This window comes from Chenopodium quinoa, unplaced genomic scaffold, assembly GCF_001683475.1.
Source record: "Chenopodium quinoa cultivar QQ74 unplaced genomic scaffold, ASM168347v1, whole genome shotgun sequence".
Lineage (NCBI taxonomy): Eukaryota > Viridiplantae > Streptophyta > Magnoliopsida > Caryophyllales > Amaranthaceae > Chenopodium > Chenopodium quinoa.
In genome coordinates, this window is record NW_018743032.1 from 1,663,137 (window position 1) to 1,682,954 (window position 19,818).

Consider the following 19,818-nt stretch of genomic DNA (forward strand, 5'->3'; position numbering starts at 1 on the left):
TGAAGGGCCTTGGACTCCATCTTTCTCCTGAAAATAAAGAAAGACAACCAAGTAAAAGGTAAAAGACGATAAACACTACGAAAATACAAGAAAAAGAGAGAAATAACTAGAATGAGATCAATTACAGAATAAAAGACTAAAACTAAGGAAAAAGGCATAAAGAGAGCTATAAAAGCAACTAAAATCATCCCAAAATAATGCTATTTGAGTGCCATAAATGGAACTCATTAGTTGCGCTTCCAATGCCTTTTTTTCTTGCAGTAAAAGCATTCACTTTCACTTGCAGGCTTAGGCTTAGGAGTCGCTTTGGGCTTTTTAGGAGCTTGGCAACTTTTTTGCCCTTGCTCTTGGTACTTTCCCCTTGCCGCTTCTTCTTAAACCCCTTCCCTTTCTGGACCACAACAACCTCTTTCTTAATTTCCTTCGGGATTTGCTTCTTTGCACTAACCAGCACCGCATGCAACTCATTCATAGTATTCTCAGCATCAGACATGTTAAAGTTCATGATAAACTGGTTAAAGGATTCTGGTAGTGAGTGGGGAATGATGTCAGTAGCCATCTCATTGTTGTATGGGTGCCCCAGTTTCTCCATATTTTGAATTAGGCCGATCATTTTGAAAACATGATTATAAACTATTGCACCCTTCTCCATCTTACAATCCGAAATCTCTCGATGGAGCTCGTACCTCTCAACTCGTGCCTGTTTCTTAAACAAGGCTTTGAGTTCTTGCATGATGGTGTACGCATCCTGGTCTTTCAAAACGCTTTTGAAGCCCGGGCTCCATAGTAGCAATCATCAAGCATGTGATTGTCACAGCTCTATCAAGAGTCTCCTAATGCCTACGCTTCCGAGCTTCAGTTGCATTTTCTGGCAAAGGTCTAGGCAATGGGGTGTCAATGACATCCTCTTGATGTATGCATTTCATACCATGTTTTATCCCGGTTTTATAGCATAATTTGCATGGTTTTGAGCTCTATGGAGCTATTTCTTGCTAACAATCTCTTCTCTAGTGTGTTTGGTGTATTTGATTGAGTTTTACAGGAATACGGAGGTTTTTGGATGAATCGAACTCGTTTTGGATGGTTAAATGAGAGGTTGTTGAGTGAAAGAGGAAGATTTCCCCAATGCCCTATCGGGCACCCCATGCCCTGGCTGCTAGGGCGAAGGAAGAGCAAGCTAACTACGAAGAATTATCACAAATCCCACATGCCCGACCGGGCATGCCAAGCCAGGGCTGACCGGGCTGTGAGGAGTGCGTTGCAGAATGAGTTTCATCTTAAGTTGTGTTGCGCGCCCGACCGGGCACTCAAAGCCTTGGCTGACCGGGCAGAAGAAGAACACAAAGAAGAAGGAGTTTTACCTCGGCCGCCCGATCGGGTAGGCTTAGCCCGAGCAGACAGGGCACTATTGCGCGAAGACCGTCTTTAATTAATTTCGGATTTCTATATTTTTAAGGGGTATAAATACCCATTGTAATCAGATTTAGAAGAAAACTTTTATTTTCCTAATTTTAGAATTTCCTTAAAACCCTAGTTTTCTCTCCTTACATAGTTTAATTTCTACTCCTTAGTGAGGATTATTGTTCATCAACAATTCAAGTTCATTCAATTGAAGCAATTGGTATTTATCTATTCCCTTTACTTTTACTTTTCATTGCTCATTAATTATGTTTTCTTCATTGAATCTTGCTTTTGTTTTCGTTAGTATGTGTGAGTAGATTCTTAATCCGGGATCTAGCAAAGCCCGAATATATTTACATGAATTGATCTTTAAATTCTCCAATAATAATCCCAATTGACATGCTTAATTGATTGTGTTTATGCCAATGCTAGATTAGGAATAATTAGTATTGTTATCATCCCTTTGTTCTTATCGCAACGGAAGGGTATTAACGGGATTTGGGTATTTCAATTAAGGGTTTGAAGTTCATCACGGAAGTAGATGATTGGATGATTAGGAAGTTAAGTATTGTGGTTAATGTCCCTAATTTGCTTGATTCCATGGAAATAGGCTTGATAGTTGATTTGGGAAGCCATTGATACCTCGGAAGATACCTTTGGTATTGTTTAGGGAATGCTTTTCCTCTTGTCAATTGATTTGTTATTGGGGGTATATTTATTAGTGCATCGATTGTATTCATGGTAATGTTTGATCTTAGATGCTTTAGTTCATTGATTCATCATTTTATTTAGATTATTTATGCTATTTAGCATTCTAGTTATTAATTTCTTCACTGTTGATTTGTTACTTTCTTGATGATTACTTGAGTCTACTTAATTAGTTGGACCTTAGTCTCATCGGATTTGACCCTTACTTTCCCAACTACATAGTTAGGAGGAATAGTTAGGTTTATTTTTGTTAGGTATGCGACACGCCTATGACCTCTATACCTTCAAATTTCAGAACAAGTCCCAACATTCTTTCCCAGTCGGAAAAGTTGTCTCCTGTCAAACTATCCTTCTCAAGGAATGGTTTAAGGTTGTAAATATTATTGTCATTGTTACGGCTACCCATCGATAACAGAATAAGACAAAATTTAATAATTATGTGTAATGAAATTAAAATACCATAAACGAATTAAATAGGTTACTTTAAAGCACTTTATTCAATTTTAAATGATCCTAATTGAATTTAAGTGATTCCAAGATCCTTTATTTGTGTAATAGTTGACCGAACGAGGCCCTACCATCAAGCATTACATTTTTCAAGGTGAGTAAACTCTTCACTGATTACAACTCTTGTAACTCTTGGTTGAATAATTAACCATCACATATTTAATTATTACCTTTTGCTTCAAGGTTCTAAACGCTTTAGGTAACCTTGTTGAGCACAACTAATTAAATGCGTAGAACGTGAGCTACCCTAAATTACCTAAGATAACAAGTGACATCCTGTGGAGGCAGACCCATCACCCATGATCGAAGGGTTGTTAGGTATCTTATTGGAAAAACAATCTTAATATTACCGGGACCTAGATTTATTATGTTGTGATTATTTAGTGAAGTCTAGCGCATCATCACAAACATAAATAAAACCTAACATGCATAATCTACTAATGCATAAATAAAAGATGACATAGAATGACACCTTAGTCCTAAGAAAACTAGAATTGAAAAGCTCCCACTAGAACCTTCATGGATCTCCATCCACCTTGATCCTTTGGGCCTTCAGTTCATGGGCTTCTTTGGACTAAACTATTTAAATAACTAATCTATTTAATTTAAATGAAATGTTACAAAAATACTTAATGGTACGCAGACCATATTTAGATTACAAAAATACGTTACGATGCGCAGATCGTATTTGGAATCTATGGGCCATACTAGTCTATATATAGCAACATGATATCATATATTATATAAAAGTTCCATATAATAAATCACTGAACATGCTTGCCTAAAGTACAACATCGAATGTTCACAGTTAAGGCAACATATTTCCTAAAATATCTCATATTTTTAATCATAATTAGATAATATCGTATATATATTATTCATTGCCATCCATAAAATATCATATTTAAATTTGGCATGAGATATAAACAAATATTATTTTAATATGGAAATATAAATCATATTTATTTTTAATGATCATCCTAACTAATTTAGGAGATTCTATCCTAATTACTAGCCAATCAAATAATTTTAAAATAAATTATTTCCTAATCAATTATGGGATAATCACATTATTTAAATCAATTATTATCCTTTTGGAATATGCTCAAAATATCCTAACTGATTTTTATCCAAAATTAACTACTTTAATTATGGATAATCACCAAATTTAACAACGTTTGAAAATTTCATTTTATTCCCAAAATAAAATCTGATTTTATTTCGAAAATAATTTTAAAAAAAAAATATTTTTTTATTTTTTTAAAAAACCGCCGCAACCACCAAACACCTTGGTTGGCCAGGCGAGGATAGCCACGGTGGCTGGGCGCCTTCCCAGCACCCATTGCCAAGGCTTGCTACGGTGGTTGATTGCCTTTCAGCAGCCACTGCCGCAAGGAGCAGCAGCAACAACAATAATGTAGGCGCGGCAGCAGCGTGCAATGCTTGCACGGCTGCCGCGAGCCACCCTTTGGACCACCTGCCCTCCCTCCCTCCCTCTTGGACTTACGCTGGTCGGCGGCAACCGTGGCTGCCAGCCATTTTAAATATATTTATTTTATTACTTTTTTGTTTTTAATTTAATAAAAAAACAACTTTTGTTAAATTTAAATTAAATCAGTCCAAAATTAAAATTAAAATTAAATCTCTATTCAATTTTAAAATTAGTGTTCTTCATAAAATTAATCCCAATTTAATTCTAACTCTTAAAATTAAATTGATGATCATACACAAAACACTTTTATGTAAGAATCAATCTAATTAAAATTATAAAACATATTTTAAATGAAATTGAGCAAAACAAGCACACAAAATTGGATTTCTATGGCTCATCATGTTCGAAAATTTTGAATAAATTAGGGTTAGGTTCAAAATTTTCAAATCAATTTAGGGTAAAAATCGGTCCTCTTTATGGTTATTTTGAGCAAATTAAATCACATTTAATCAATTCCAAGAGTTTATCACATTGAATATAATAATTAAACCATGATTAAATTAATTTCTCTCACTTAATTGATTATAAAATTGTGAACATGGACTTCAAATAATCGTATTATTATAACCAAGCGTGTTTATGCAAGAGGCTACCTGATACCACTGTAGGACTTTGGGTACTATAAGAGGAATTTAATGAATCACATTCATACGCACCTAAAACAAGATCACATGCATAACACACAAGAATCACATAATTATACCTTTGAAGCGTGAATTCCACGTAGCTATTCGATTGACAAATCAGGGAGAGAATAGAGCCCCAAGCGTGACTCCTCTACTTAGTCTACGGGATTCGAATAAGTGTCCACCAATACCAGATTGGTCAAGTGAAGGGAAAACCACGATCACCACCTAAAATGGACAACCGGACACCACACGAACACCACCACCACGAGCACACCACCGACGCCTAGGGAGGAGGAGAGAGCCGTGAGAGAGAGGGGAGTTTGAGGGGTTGGGTTTCGTGTTTGCTAATTAGGGTCTGATCTCATTGATCATGAATTGTATCTTCAACCCAAGGCACCTAGTCTATTTATAATCTTATTATAATTAGACTAGGAAAAAAGCCCAAAAACCCTCCAAATCCCTCCATATGGCCGGCCACCTAGGGGAGAAGGCCCATCATGGGCCTTCTCCTCTTATGCTTGATCTAGGCCCTTTGTGTGACCTTATAGGATCCATCCAATTGGGCTTTGGCCTATTTTACTAGCCCAAAGATCGTTAGTACCTCAATTTCAATATTCAAGTACAACAATTTCCCAATGATGCTTCAATAGATTTCTGGTTCCTTCAATAACTCACCACTATTAGTAGATAGTTTCATTCCTTTAGGGAAAGGAAACTTTGTTGTTCTGCACTCCTCATTCCCATTGTTCTGGAGGATATCTAAAATGAATTTCTTTAGTTTAACAGAGTTCCATGTTGATTTCTATCAATCTCGATTCCAATAAAGAATCTTGATTCACCAAGATCCTTTATGGTGAATTACTTATCCAGACTTGTTTTCAACACCTCTATACTTTCTTGATCATCTTCAGTTATCAGCAGATTATCTACATAAGTAAGAACAATAGCATGCTTTTCATTTTCTTCCTTGGTAAACAAGGAATAATCTTTCTTTGACTAAGCATATCCAATGCTTATCAAGAAGCTCTTTAAATTAGAGCACAACTCCATGCACTTGATGCTTGCTTTAGACCATAAATTCTTCTCACTAGTTTACATACCTGACCTGGTTCAACATTCTTACAACCTTTGGGTGGCTTCATATAAATCTCCTCTTTAATGTATCCATGGATCGAGAAAGGCATTATTCACATCTAAATGTTGTAATTTCCACCCTTTGATAGTTGCCAAAGCAATCAAAATTCTAACTGTACTTAGTTTAGCAGTAGTAAAGAATGTGTGCTTGTAGTCTAACCCTTTGATCTGCTTGTCTCCCCTAGCTACTATTCTAGCTTTAAGTCTCACAACCTTTCTATCTTTGTCACATTTCACTTTATATACCCACTTTAAGTCTATAGCTTTCTTTCCTTCAGGTAATTCCACCATCCTCCAAGTTCCATTTTTCTCCATTACCTGAAATTGCTCCTCCATTGCTGCTTCCCAACCTTGATTACCTCGAGATTGTTCATATTTGTCTAGCTCTCTCACTTTCACTATATTACTCATACAAGTAATATAGTCTGGCGAATGCGCCTGCATTTCTTTTACACCATGGACGGTATAAGATGCATATTCTTCAAATTCACTGCTCATTCCAGGGATTTTATAGACATAGTCTTTCAACTTCCTGGATACAGTTCTCTCTCTTTCTAATCTTCTTATCTCTTGAGCTGTGAATATGAACTATTACATTCTCTTTTGGTTCTTCTTGAGTTTCCCAGAAAACTGATTTTGTTCATTCTCCTGCTCTCTTTGTATCATCATGAGCTATGCTCTTAGACTTAGTGATATAAAAAAGATCTAGGGTTTCAACATTCTCTTCTGCCATAGAATTTACATCATTGTTATCATCTACTGGAGTATCAATATTACTCTCAGAGATTATCACATGTTTTTGCAAATTTTGCAAAACTGGTTCTCTTTTACTAAGGAAAGGAAAAATGCGCTCTTTAAATTTTACATCTCTGCACATATACACCTTCCTTTTTTCAAGATCATAAAGCTTATATCCCTTCTGTCCATATGGATAACATATGAACACTGATCTAATTCCCTTTTCACGAAACTTGTCACCTTTCTTCATTGCAAGTAAGCCATAACATAATCATCCAATAATTCTTAGATGATCATAGTTAGGCTTTCTCTTATTCAATCTTTCAAATGGAGTTTTCAACCCAATCACTACATTAGGAAGTAAATTAATCAGATGTGTGGCTGAAAGGATACACTATCCTCAAATGTATCTAGGCAACCCTGCATGTATTCTGATTGCTCTTGCAGTTTCCAAGAGAAATTTGTGTTTTCTTTCTACTCTACCATTCTGCTGTGGTACTCCTCTTCTTTGATGCATGATCCCTCTCTATACTAAGATTTTCCCACACCCAGATTGAAAATTTTCAATTCCATTGTCACTTCTCAAGGTTTTTACCTTGCATTCATATTGATTCTCAGCTCAACGAAATTCAAGAAATTGTTGAGTATACTTCTCACCTGTACTTTGTTAGATAATAGATAAGTCCAAGTTGCCCTACTATAGTCATCAACTATGGTAAGGAAATAACTTGCTTCTGAAATATTCTTGACCTTATAAGGTCCCCACAAATTAACATGGATTAATTCAAAAATTCTACAAGCAATCGCATTACTAGGTTTAAAAGGCAATCTATGGTGTTTAGCCACACAACAAGTATTACAAAAATACTCACTTAAATTCTTACAATAACAAAAACTCAAATGTTTCATTTTTGACAGGGACCCATTGATGCGAGAATAGTTACACTACTTTGTGCTATATTGACAAATGTTGATTTGATCAAAGTCAGAAAGTAATTGAGCTCGATATGTTTATTTTGACGATTTTCCTCTTACATAGGATGCGGCTTAGTTTGTTTTTATTTTTAATTATTATATTGTAATTAATCCTAGCCTTTTATTTTGTATGGTTTAGATTTGATGAGGTTTAGGGTTTTATTTCATGTACTAGTGCCTCTTTATAAAAGGAGTTGTCTTATGATATACAAACTTAGACTTTGTTGATTATTGAAAATATGAGAATTTTTCTCTTCATTGAGTTCTTTGTGATCTCTCCTTTATGGTAAAACCTCAATCTTTATCAAACTTTGTGATTGATTAGATTGAAACCCTTGTTTCATTAGACTTTGTGACTAGTGAATCAAGTTACCTTTGCTAGATAATCTTACTTGGTGTTTGATTATATTAGCTTGTTCTCTTAGATCTTGATTCAAGATCATATCTTTATTTGTTTCTTTGCCCTCAAAAACTCACAAAATTAGATTTTTGTTCTTCTTTTTCATATCACAGATGTCCTAATCTGGCATGTAAAATGCTCAAATTCTCCTTTACATTCACATTACTTATACTAGTATTCTTTCTAATACTACTCTTCTCTTCACTTCTTCCAAAATCCAGCCTATAAAGCCTATCTTCACATCTTCCTCGAGCAATTATTTTCTTACTGGTAGGATCCTGTATCACACATCCATTTTTATCAAAATTCACCCCACAAACACCATCTTCAATCAGTTTGATTACTGACATTAAATTGTGCTTGAAATCAGGTAAAAATAATACATTTTTCAACATAATCTTAGGTGATAATCTCACTGTTCCCTTCTCTTTCACACATTTAACTTGCCCATCACGAAGTCCTACTTTTACGGGATATTGAAGTGACATTATTTCAGTGAGTAAGTTTCTATTTCCCACCATATGATTTGACGCACCAGAATCAATTATCCAACTACCAGGATCAAATACTTGAAATAATGCCCTACATTTGAGGCTAAAAGATTACCTGCAAAATTTGCCATATGCTGCTTTTCACTCATGGCTTTCATCACTTCTTGCACCACAGTTGAAATCAGTCCCGAATCTGGTTTGGTTCCACTTGTTTCTCCAAGTTCAGCATTCTTCTCAAATCTCAAGAGGTATGTCACTTGCATATTCAGTGTTCTGTTTCCCAGCATTCGCAGCAGTCTTCTGTTTTCCTTTTCCCTTGGGAGGGTTCTTGAACCAGTCTGGATATCCAGTAGCTCGAAACACTCCTCTTTAGCGTGACCCTTCATCAGACAATGGTCACACTTCTTCTTCATCTTAGCTTCCTTGGATTCCCTCTTTTGCCAGGTATTCACATGTTGCTTCTTGACACTCCTCTTTAGTGACAACATTTGTTACTCAAATGGGGTTGGTGCTTTGTGATTTCTTGGAGGAAGAAGGGAACGAAGAAGGACGAAGGAGGAAGATGAGTCAGCAACAAAAATAATAAAATATTGTCAAATTTACAATTATTTACAATTTGTGCCATTTGAGTAACAAATGTTGTTACTCAAAACTGGAGCTTGCCCGCAATATACTTGTGCATATACGTACAGCTGCACTATAGATAGATCTTGTCTCAAAGTCGGTCATTCATCACATGGGTGAAGATTATTTATTTATTTTACTTTATTATATAGTTATTTATTACAATTCTTGATTGCTTATAGCTAAGATCTTAAATCTTACATAGATCATTATATCTAGAAATAGGAAAATTTGGTTTCTCAATACAATTTGAAGGAAACAATTCTATCCTCCCTTGTAGTAATAGCTAGCTTTGGACACATGCTTTGCTCTTCATCAATCGATAGTTGGTTGTTCGGCTGGCGGCAGCAACGGCGACGATGGAAGGTTAAACGGGAATCCAGACCTAGAGTTAACGTTTGGACCCACATTTGAGCTACCATAATCCAACAATTCCACGGCAAGAAATCTTGATTTTCGTGGAGTTTCCTAAGAAAAAGAGTAAATGACATTCATAACATATTGTACGTCTTAGTAATAAAAGAAACTTACAACTCTTGCTTGTCTAAAGCATACACATTTAAAGTCCATGAAAACTAATCAAGTCGAAGTCAGAAAAAAGGAAATTACGAAGAAGTTTATGTTCTTTATCAAATATTCTTTTCGCCCTACTTTACTTGTCTAAGTTGACTAAGAAAGCATATATTTTTATGTTTAACGAGACAAGTAAACTGAGATAGCAACATTAATAAATTTAATAATTTAACGTCATTCAAAAACCACGCTGGATCATTATCACGCAAATAATATGGAATAAATTTATAAAAAAAAAATTGATAAAATGGAGCAGATCATGTTTTATACAAGTACTCCAGTATTTAAAAATTTAGAGCCAAGTCAATGTGTCTTTTGACTTTTGGTTTATTTACACGAAGTACCATCCAATTACACCCTCTTTTGAGTAGGAATATGTATCACTAAAAATGAGGTGTTTTCCTTGCAAAACCTGTTCTTAGTTTCTCGAGCTTGTTCAATGAAATGTCTCACAAATTGCATTTTATCATTACAAAAATAAATGATGCTGGGAAACGATATTATGAAGGGTGGATTATTGAGATATTATGATATGAAGTATATATAAAAGTCATTTTTGTAATATGGTTGCTTGTTTACCTTCAATTCTTTGGTCATTTTTTATTTTTGTGTGTCAAGATATTGTAATAAGTCAAGTATCTAAAATGAATGGATTTTTATCAGAGAATTTTCGCTAAAAAAAATAGAGGGAATTTTTGCTAGAATCTCTTTTTAGTTTCTCGAATTTAACTTGTGAAATTTCGAACATTCAATCGTAACCAAAATAAATAAAATTTATAAATATATAATGTGTGAAGTTATTTAGAGAAGCTATAACCATATATTTGGCCGTATGACAGATTTAAAATTCGCTCATTGTCCAATATACTATTCAGGAATTATGTACTCCCTCCATTTTTTTTTTGTAAGCTAGAGTTGGGATATTTTTCACTATTCATATGTTATCATTGACTTATTTTTTTTATCAATATATAATATATAAATATGATCATATAATATGTTTTTAGATTTGTCATAATGTCTACTTTTATAAATTAATTTTTTCATAATTTTTACTAAGCTGTAATTAAAGATATTGACGGTCAAAGTTATATCTCGCCAAATGTGCACATCCAACTCTAACTTATATAAAAAAAAAAAAACAAAACAGAGGGAGTATATCACTATATAAAATTCTTTGGTTGTCATCATATATACCATCATAATGGTATGACTCGTCACACAATTCTTCTTCATATTGTACGAAGTACGATTAGTATGAGTCTCAAGTCCTAATGACCAACATGTATATTTATAGGTCAATATGATAGTGATATATGCATAATTTTTTCCATAAACAAAATGGAAAGGTACTACTTACTTGCTTTAAAGAAGGCATCACTGCTTCAGCAAATGGACTTTCCCGTAAAATTCTTCCATATCCTTCAACAACACAAACGCATATTGCATTAGATTGTAAACTGTGATATAAAAATATGAAAATTCAAAGGAAAAACTCCAAGTACCTTGAGAAAATGAGAGAACCAAAAGTGTCAAAACAAGAAAAAATGCTACAAATTGAGAATGACCCATTATTTCTTTCACTATTTATGAAATGGGTTGCTCTTAAATTTCAGTGAAGTTTGAGTTTATATAAATGCCAAGAACCTAGCTTTTCTGGAAACTCTCTCAATAAAAGTTTCAGATCCAATGCACAACTCTTTGATCTTTATTGGGTGCTATGAATTATTAGTTGTATAAATTAAATTAATTTAGTGCATCAGGTTGTGTAATTACCTTGAAAGTCGTAACCCAACTTTGAGTTTAATAAATTTATTTAATTATGCATGTAAACATGTCTAAGATAGGTTTGCAATACTATAATGTATGTGGGTGTGGCCTTAAAAGTTGACTTTATAGTGTGTATTAAGTGCTAATTGTACTTCTTTTGATACTATAACTGTTTAGTGATTTAGAGTTTCAATATTGTTGATTGGTTAATCTTCGTGGAAGCATGGTGTGCTTTTATAAAGATGTAACCTGAGTATTAGTGCTAAGTAATTGGTGTAGGTGCCTCCTCATTGGGGTGAGTGATTCAGTTTTAATCAAACATGTATGAGCTTATTTGAACTTATTTGAATTTATTGGTATTAATTCAAACTAAATTTTTTGTATACGGATCAAAAGAACTGTCCATGGAGTATTTGGTTTTATGGACATAAACTTGATGGAAATATAGTGTTTTCAAGACTAGTAGAAGAACAAACTAATTAACCAATATCAGTAATGAGGGTTAAGAGAAGAAAGCCAACGGAAACTTAGTGTTGGAACGATGTATATAAATACGAAAAAAGTGTACTCCACAATCCTACTGTGATTACTGCAACATGTCATATCATTTCTTTGATCTATATATATTAATTTTTTTTATTGGAATGGAACATGTTCTGAACTTGTTATGTGATTAAATGTGCAGTTATGAATTGGAAGTTGATTTTATAGTTTCAATGAATTTGTTTTACGGGAAAAATAATAATATGATTAATGAATAGTCATATGACATTTATGAAGATTGTGAACCCTAAATCTAGAGAAAGTAACATAATTATTACAATAAAAAACATAATTTTTGCATATTTGGCATAGCTCACACTCCACCACTTCAACCTTGAATGAATCTAATTTTATTTTTTTTTAGGTAAGGTGAAGGGGTCTACCGGGCCGGAACCCCTCACGGGTCAACCAGGCCCAACTTACCGGGCTAAACAATTTGGAAGAGTGGAGGGAAGGTAAGGGAATCCCATCCCCAAATTGTCATTAGTGGGGATTGAACCTCCAACCTCATGGTTGAAAAGTGCTCTCCTTTGCACTAGACCAAACTTAGTTTGGTGCTTATTAAATCTAATTGTATAGAGATGTAATTGACGTATTCGTTTTTAAAACACTAGTAGTTGTCCCATCGCGCGTGTTGCGCGCAATAGTCCAGCGTTTTTCTTATTGCCGTAATTCGTAGCTTAATTAGATGTAATTAATTATAAATTATGTTATATTGCTGATTTATATTGGGAAATTATCAATGATACACTCCAGGTTTTGACTTTTATCTTTGATACACATCATTAAACTTTGATAATAAGCGGTATACTTAAACTTTTCCCTAATTAATTACAGTAACTAAAACATTAATTAAACGTTTAATTAGGTATAATGATAGGGATTTTGCAATGACTTGACTAAATTTCCCCCTAGTCATTAACTCTCCCTCCAAGCCCAACTGTCAATATTAAATACTTCTTCCGTTCTTTATATATCGCATCATAGAGCTTTTGACAGCAAAATTTGATAGGGGTAAAATTACAAAATTATCCTTGTATTAGAAAAAAAATGAGACCCACCAAAACCTGGAATCTAAAAACACAACATATACACGTGCTGTAATCCATTACCCAAAAGTCACCAAAATTCTGACTTAACTCCACCCACCAACAATAAAACAGTGAAAATACAATACTGATGTTGGTGGATAGATCGTAACTGTAGCACAACTCCACCTCAGTCACATATTAACCCACTAGTACAAAACTAACCTCAAGTAACACCCAAAAAGTGTTACAAAAAGTGGTAAAAGTGTTATTATAGACAATAGGTAACACTTTAGTGGGTGATACATTTGCCCATGTTACCTAAGGTCTTATGACACTTTGGACAACATATGGTAACACTTTTCAAAGTGTTACTATATAACCTCTTATGTTACACTTTTTTATATCATTAGTATCATTTTTAGAGTGTTACTTTTTATTTCTTAAGTAACACTTACTTATCTTTAGTAACATTTTTCAAACATATAGTATAACTTTATCTGACATTATGTATCACTTTTTCAATCTAATATAACACTTTGTTGATTATTAGGTAACATTTTTCAATCATCTTTTGGCATATAGTAGCACTTTATTCGACATTATGTATCACTTTTTGCAAGCTAATGTAACAATTTATTCATTAAAAGGTATCATTTATTATTATTATTATTATTATTATTATTATTATTATTATTATTATTATTATTATTATTATTATTATTATTATTATAACAAAAACCTACAAGTCAATCCATTTACAAGAAATTAGTGGGGAGCCGAGATACATACTGGGCCCCCTCCTTTCTAGCTATAGCAAACCCGATCCTGTTGAAGATGTGAGCAGCTGCACGAGCACCAATATCCTAAGTCTTAGCAAACGCCTGAACCCGCTTCAGCAACGCAACAGCGTCCTTCTCTAATTCCCCTAATGAAGAAAAGGAGAAAGGAAGAAAACCGTAGCCAATAGCCCTACAACGTGCCCCATACTTGTCTCGCTTCCGCTGAGCCGCAGCCGACACAACACGACAAGGAACGAAGTCAGACAACCCAGATTGTGTCAAAGGAGAAGACCCTGTCAAGTCAACACATACATCAAGGCCTATATCCCAAGAATAAAGCAACACATCTGCTGGTTGAAGAGCCCCGTCATTCCCTCCAGTCAACCCAACGTTAACCTCTTTTCTTGCAGAAATCCCAAAGCGAAAACAAATATCAACTAGGGTATCACGAACAACGTTGTGCCGATGCTTAATACCCACCATCCCAACACAAGACACTACATGATACCCATAAATATCTCCATTAAAAACCCTTGAGCAAGCAGAACAAGGTGTCGAACGAAAAACAAGGGAACACCCAACCGATAGCAAAGAACACAACGGTAAGCCTTACCATTCATAGTCTGACCCAAACCTGAAATTGGGACCGCTCGCAACCAGGCAGAAGTGTGATCCCCTGCTGGGACTTCCATAAGGCAACCTGACGCGGAGATAAGGAGAAAGTGGATTCTACAGATGCAGTGACCTTCGTGAAATATACATCTGCCAATTTCTTCATGAGTTTTGGGGCAGCGATCTCACTAGGGTTACGCATAAGATCAGTGTCCACAGTCCTATTAAAAAGACTAAGAGCACCATCGAAGGCCGGTCTTGGACCAACACTACTAGAATTGCGAAGAAGCGAAGCCTAAAGACCAGAAGACTACAAACGCAACGCAAGGAAAGCGTAGTGCCGAACATCACCCGCTGAATAGACACCCAATCCACCATAAGAAAAAGGTAATGTGGCAAGTCGCCACTGACAACCACCAAAACCTGGCCCCGAAGCAATTACAATGTGCTCCATAGAAGCTCGAAGGGCCACATCAAAAGAAATCTAGGCTGCTTCAAAAAGACGAGGAGGACTAGTGTGCATAGAAAAGTAGAGTTTTGAAACCCCAGTACACGCACGAAGAAGTAACAACTCACATTGGGAATCATCAAGCTTAGCAACAGCATCGATTAGCACAATGGTCTTCGACAGTCTCTGCGAAACAAGCTCACCACAGAAAGAGGAATTATTATTATTATTATTATTATTATTATTATTATTATTATTATTATTATTATTATTATTATTATTATTATTATTATCATTAAAAAATCACAAAATGATATGAAGTACTTCACCTGTTCACCACAAGATATATTCATTATCAATAAAACTAAATTCAATCTTTAATTGATAAAGGTGAAGTCAAATTCAAGAAAAAACCAAATAAATCAAAACTTAGTAGTACTCCATTACACTATTACTATATACAATTAAAAAGAAAAAAACTGCACAACAGCTCTAAGGAAATAAAACTAATGGAATCAAGTTTCTCTCAATCTTCTACTAATTGCTTGAAGATTTACGAGTACCTTTGTCTTCAATTAATCTACACAATAAAAAAAAACTAAAATTAAAAATCAATCAAATATACACTAAAGTTAAACATAGAGACATAATTAGGCGTAACAAGTGAACACAAAAAATGTATACAGAAGCCTATAAAGATTGCTTAATTACTAGTAGAATACAATAAAAAAACAGGAGTGAAACCATACTAATACTTGGGCAGGCGTATTGGCGATTGCAATGACAAGTTAATTCAAACTCTCAATTACTTTTTAAGACCAATTAGTGAAAATTGTATTTCATCTGAACAATAATTAGTTCCAAAGTCGTTTTTAACTAGAAATTTTATCTTGGTTAATTTACCTTCCAGGTCTCAATTTATATAAATGAGGTGTATCTAGAAAATTGAAACTGATAATTCCCCTTAAAACCTACAGGTATGTTAACGTACTCCTTAATAAAGGTATGAATTTTAAAATTAGAAAGCCATTACCGACAAGATTCATACAAAATTAAACCAAAATAGAAACCAAATTGACAAATAAATAGGTTTGACTACACTAATGATATGCGACAAGTTTATAAGATAAATGTCAAAATATAGATAAAAACAACATCAAATTCAATTAAAATCAAAGGGTAACAGTTTATGATAAAGAATCACAAATAAAATGTGGAGATTGAAGAAAAAATCAAATAATAAAGAGGGGAAAGAAAATAGGGGAATACTTACGAAATCGTCGTATCAAACTAGCTCATAGAGACTGAAATTTGCTAGTGAGGTTGATTAGCAGGGGCGATTTGAGATCTAACAAATGAAGAAGGTGGTTCCCTTTCGACCACCTATTCTCCTTTTACATAAACACAGCCGGAAATCATTAGTTGGTCACTGACTGTTTGCTTTAGAATTACCATTACATGCATTCAGCTAGCAAGAAAAATTAAATTTTAGACTTCTACGAGTAGTACATAACTTGCCTTTACTTTTCTCATAACAAACTCATAGAGATTAATATACACTTATCTCATGCTTTATCTCGAATTTCCACTTCTTTGTAAAGAAAGATGAACATGAAAAGTACACTAACATAGTGGAATTTAGATAAATCATAAATCACGTGCCTTGCTAGCACTAAGTCAATGCATATTCTAATTACTCATTCAAACTTTAGTCATTGCATAACTCAAGTACCACTTTACGGTAAAGTAAGACTATCATGCTCAACTACTAGTCCTTGTACAACTACTTAAGAAAAATAAATATAAAAGTATAGAAACTTAAAAACCATGGCCTCTATGACTCAAACAATATCATAGTTTCTAGTTAAAATACATACCCACTAATTCATAATATAAATCAATATATTGATTACATGATAGGACTAATTCTCCTTCAATATAACTCCTAATTCACCTCTTTGTCATACCATCTATAGGTTCCCTATTGGCATTATCATCCACTTGCCAATTGCTTAAATTAGTCATGTAACCTAACAATTGAGAGCTTGACTAGAGGTAACTGATTATGCAGCCATGAGAAAGAGAGATAAACAGAGTATAACTGAGTTTCAGACTGAAGTAAAAGTTAAACTAATCAAACACATAAAATCTCAAAAATCAAGCAAAATCTAGAAAAAATGGGTAAATTGCAGAAAATTAGCCAATTAATCATCTTTACCCCACAAAATTAAAGCCTGGAAAATGTGACAACTGATGCAATTATCACAAATTTCTTACAAAAGTAACAAATAATCAGAAAAAAGTAACAAATAATCGAGATAATGAAAAATAAAAATCCAATTATATAATTAGAGCTTAATATTAGTTAAAAATAAAAAAAATAAAAAGCAAACCTTACCACTTTGCCGGGAGTGGTGGTTTGGGCAGTAGCAGGAATAGCACACAGCAGTAGTTTGTATGTGAAACACCAAGTCTCCAATTATAACTGGCATTGCTTTGGATTTCTGTATCTCTTTCGCTCGCAATTATTTGGATTCTCGACAAGCTTATCAGGAGAAAATAATTAAATTAAAAAATTTGTCAGATAGTTAACAAAAGATCAAATTACAAGGCAAAACAAATCAGCTGAAAAACAAAAAAACTAAAATCCCAAACTCATCTAATTACTTCAACCAATTCAGATGCATGCAAAATTTAGTATGAAAAATAGCGAAATTAAATATGTTAATAGGCGAATTGAGCATCAAATTATGAAATCATAAACAAGATCAGAGAGAGGGAATTGAAACCCTAATTTTAGCTACTCAAATTCATGTTGATAATGGAAGGGAGAGGAAATAGAACTAATCCCAACCCTAACTTTAAGGTGAAAGTTGACAAGCGAAGATGGAGGCAAGGAGGTGGCAACTGCTGTCTTTGGGGGTGGCAATCGTTGTCCCTTTAACTTGGAGCACGGGGCTGTTGGGTACTTCTTCAAGTTGGAGCACGAGTTGCGATGGAGGGAGGCTGCAATGGACAGGGCTATAGTGGAGCAGCTGGAGCGAGATGGGGACAGCGGTGGAAGCCGAGGAAATCTTGGGGGAGGAAGAAAGTTGGCAGACAGCCAACAGTGAGGTTATTAGGGTCGATCTTTTGACAAGACGAAGGGTGTATTTTTTTTATATTTTCTATAAAAAAAATATTGGATGAAAAAAAAAAAAAAATTGTTCATATCAAATTAAGTGTTACAACCAAGTGCTACCTAATATCAAATTGTTACATAATATTAAAGTGCTACCAAAAATGTTACCTAATACCACAATGTTACAAAAGTGTTACCTAAAAATCAAACAATCATGAAATTTTTAAAGTGTTACCAAGGGGTGTTACTTAAGCCCAATTTTGTACTAGTGACCCCAGAAAATTCACCCCAGAAACTTTACCGCAGTCACATATAAACTCCAGAACGTACTAGATCTGAAAAAAATAATTCAAAATCTTAGGATAATATGGGTAACAAATCTGAAAAACTGATGTTGGTGGATAGATCGTGGAGGCTTTAAAAGAAGAAGATTCAAATTGAGAAATTACATACCGGTTGGTCTTCAAGAAGAACATCATCGTCCTTTTCATTATCATCTCTTTCAATTTATCTCATTAAAATGTTGTTTTCCTCTCAATTTAACTCAAACATTCAGTAGAACACTAAAGATCGGCATGAATAAATTACCGGCGCACGGGATTTCATATTAATAGGTCGATTCGGTTAACGATTTTGGGGAAGGATTGATTTTTTTCACTTTGAAAACCCTAGATCTGTAAATGGGAATGGTTTTACAGAATATGAAGATGATAAGAATAAGGGGAATATCGCCAGGTTTTGGTAATTATTTTTCTTTCTTTTTTTTTCTTTTTCTTTTTTTTTAAGGGATAATTTTCTGTTTTGTAAATGTAGTTTTGATTGATTGATTTAAGTTATGATTATAAATTATGATTATGAATTGTGTTGATTGATTTAAGTTATGATTATAAATAATAAGTGGGCTCATTATGTTATACTAATAAGGGTAAAATAGTCGTTGTACAAGGAAAAATTTGCCAAAAAAGGAATTGATGCAATAAATAGGAAACTTCCTAAACTAGTAAGTGATGCGATAAAAGAAGAACGAAGGAAGTACAAGATTGATCGTTCATCTCCTTCACTCTCTCCCCTATTCTTATTCTTCCTTAAAACCCTAGTTGACGCTCGAGTGAAGCAAAATTCCTGGAGATTTAGCGATACTTTGTGGATTGTAAAAGGTTAGTGCTGATTTCTATTTGTAACTTTGGAGTTTTTTGGTTTAAATTGTTAGGTTTTAGTTAATGTATGTATTTTCGTTTCATTTGTTGGATTATGAGTTGAAGTTGTAATTGTGGTTGGATTTTGCTCTGAATTATGCTCGATTTGCATATGATCATGTTTGCGTGCTTAATTTTGTATTTTTGTACATGTATAATTCAATATGGGTGTGTTTATGTTTGCATGGTGCGGTGTTACTTTTTAAATGTTTAACCTAGGTTTAATTATGTGTTGTTCTTGAGTATGTGATGTTTTGTTGTGCTTAAATTGTGGTAGTTTAATCTATTTTGCAGAATGAGTAACAATGTTGTATTGAGATTTCAATATAAGGTGCATAATGTTGATATTGAAGTGGACTCTGATACTTGCAACCTAATGGATATAATGATAGAATTCGAAGATCGGTTACGTAGTTTGGCAATAGTTATATTGAACCCTATATTTGGTTATGCATATAGAGGCAAACATTGGCCATTAGATGATGATGGTGGTTTAATTAGGATGTTTAACACATTCCCTAATGCTGACATGATGAGTATATATAGGAGGAAAAAAATAGCTCTAGAGCTTCAACAACCACAACCTGCAAATCAATCACCACCTCCACCTCCACCTCCACCTCAAAATCAACCACCACCTTAATCT

General features: G+C 34.1%; 1 long non-coding RNA gene across 1 annotated transcript; it reads right to left on the minus strand.

The window, feature by feature from the left end:
* Window positions 1–15,214: 15,214 nt before the first annotated feature.
* On the minus strand, window positions 15,215–19,067 carry LOC110730383. The gene is made up of 4 exons (XR_002513045.1): window positions 17,710–19,067; window positions 17,254–17,400; window positions 16,129–16,246; window positions 15,215–15,435 (listed from the first exon to the last, which is right to left on the minus strand). It is a non-coding gene; the product is annotated as an uncharacterized LOC110730383 (long non-coding RNA).
* Window positions 19,068–19,818: the final 751 nt, after the last annotated feature.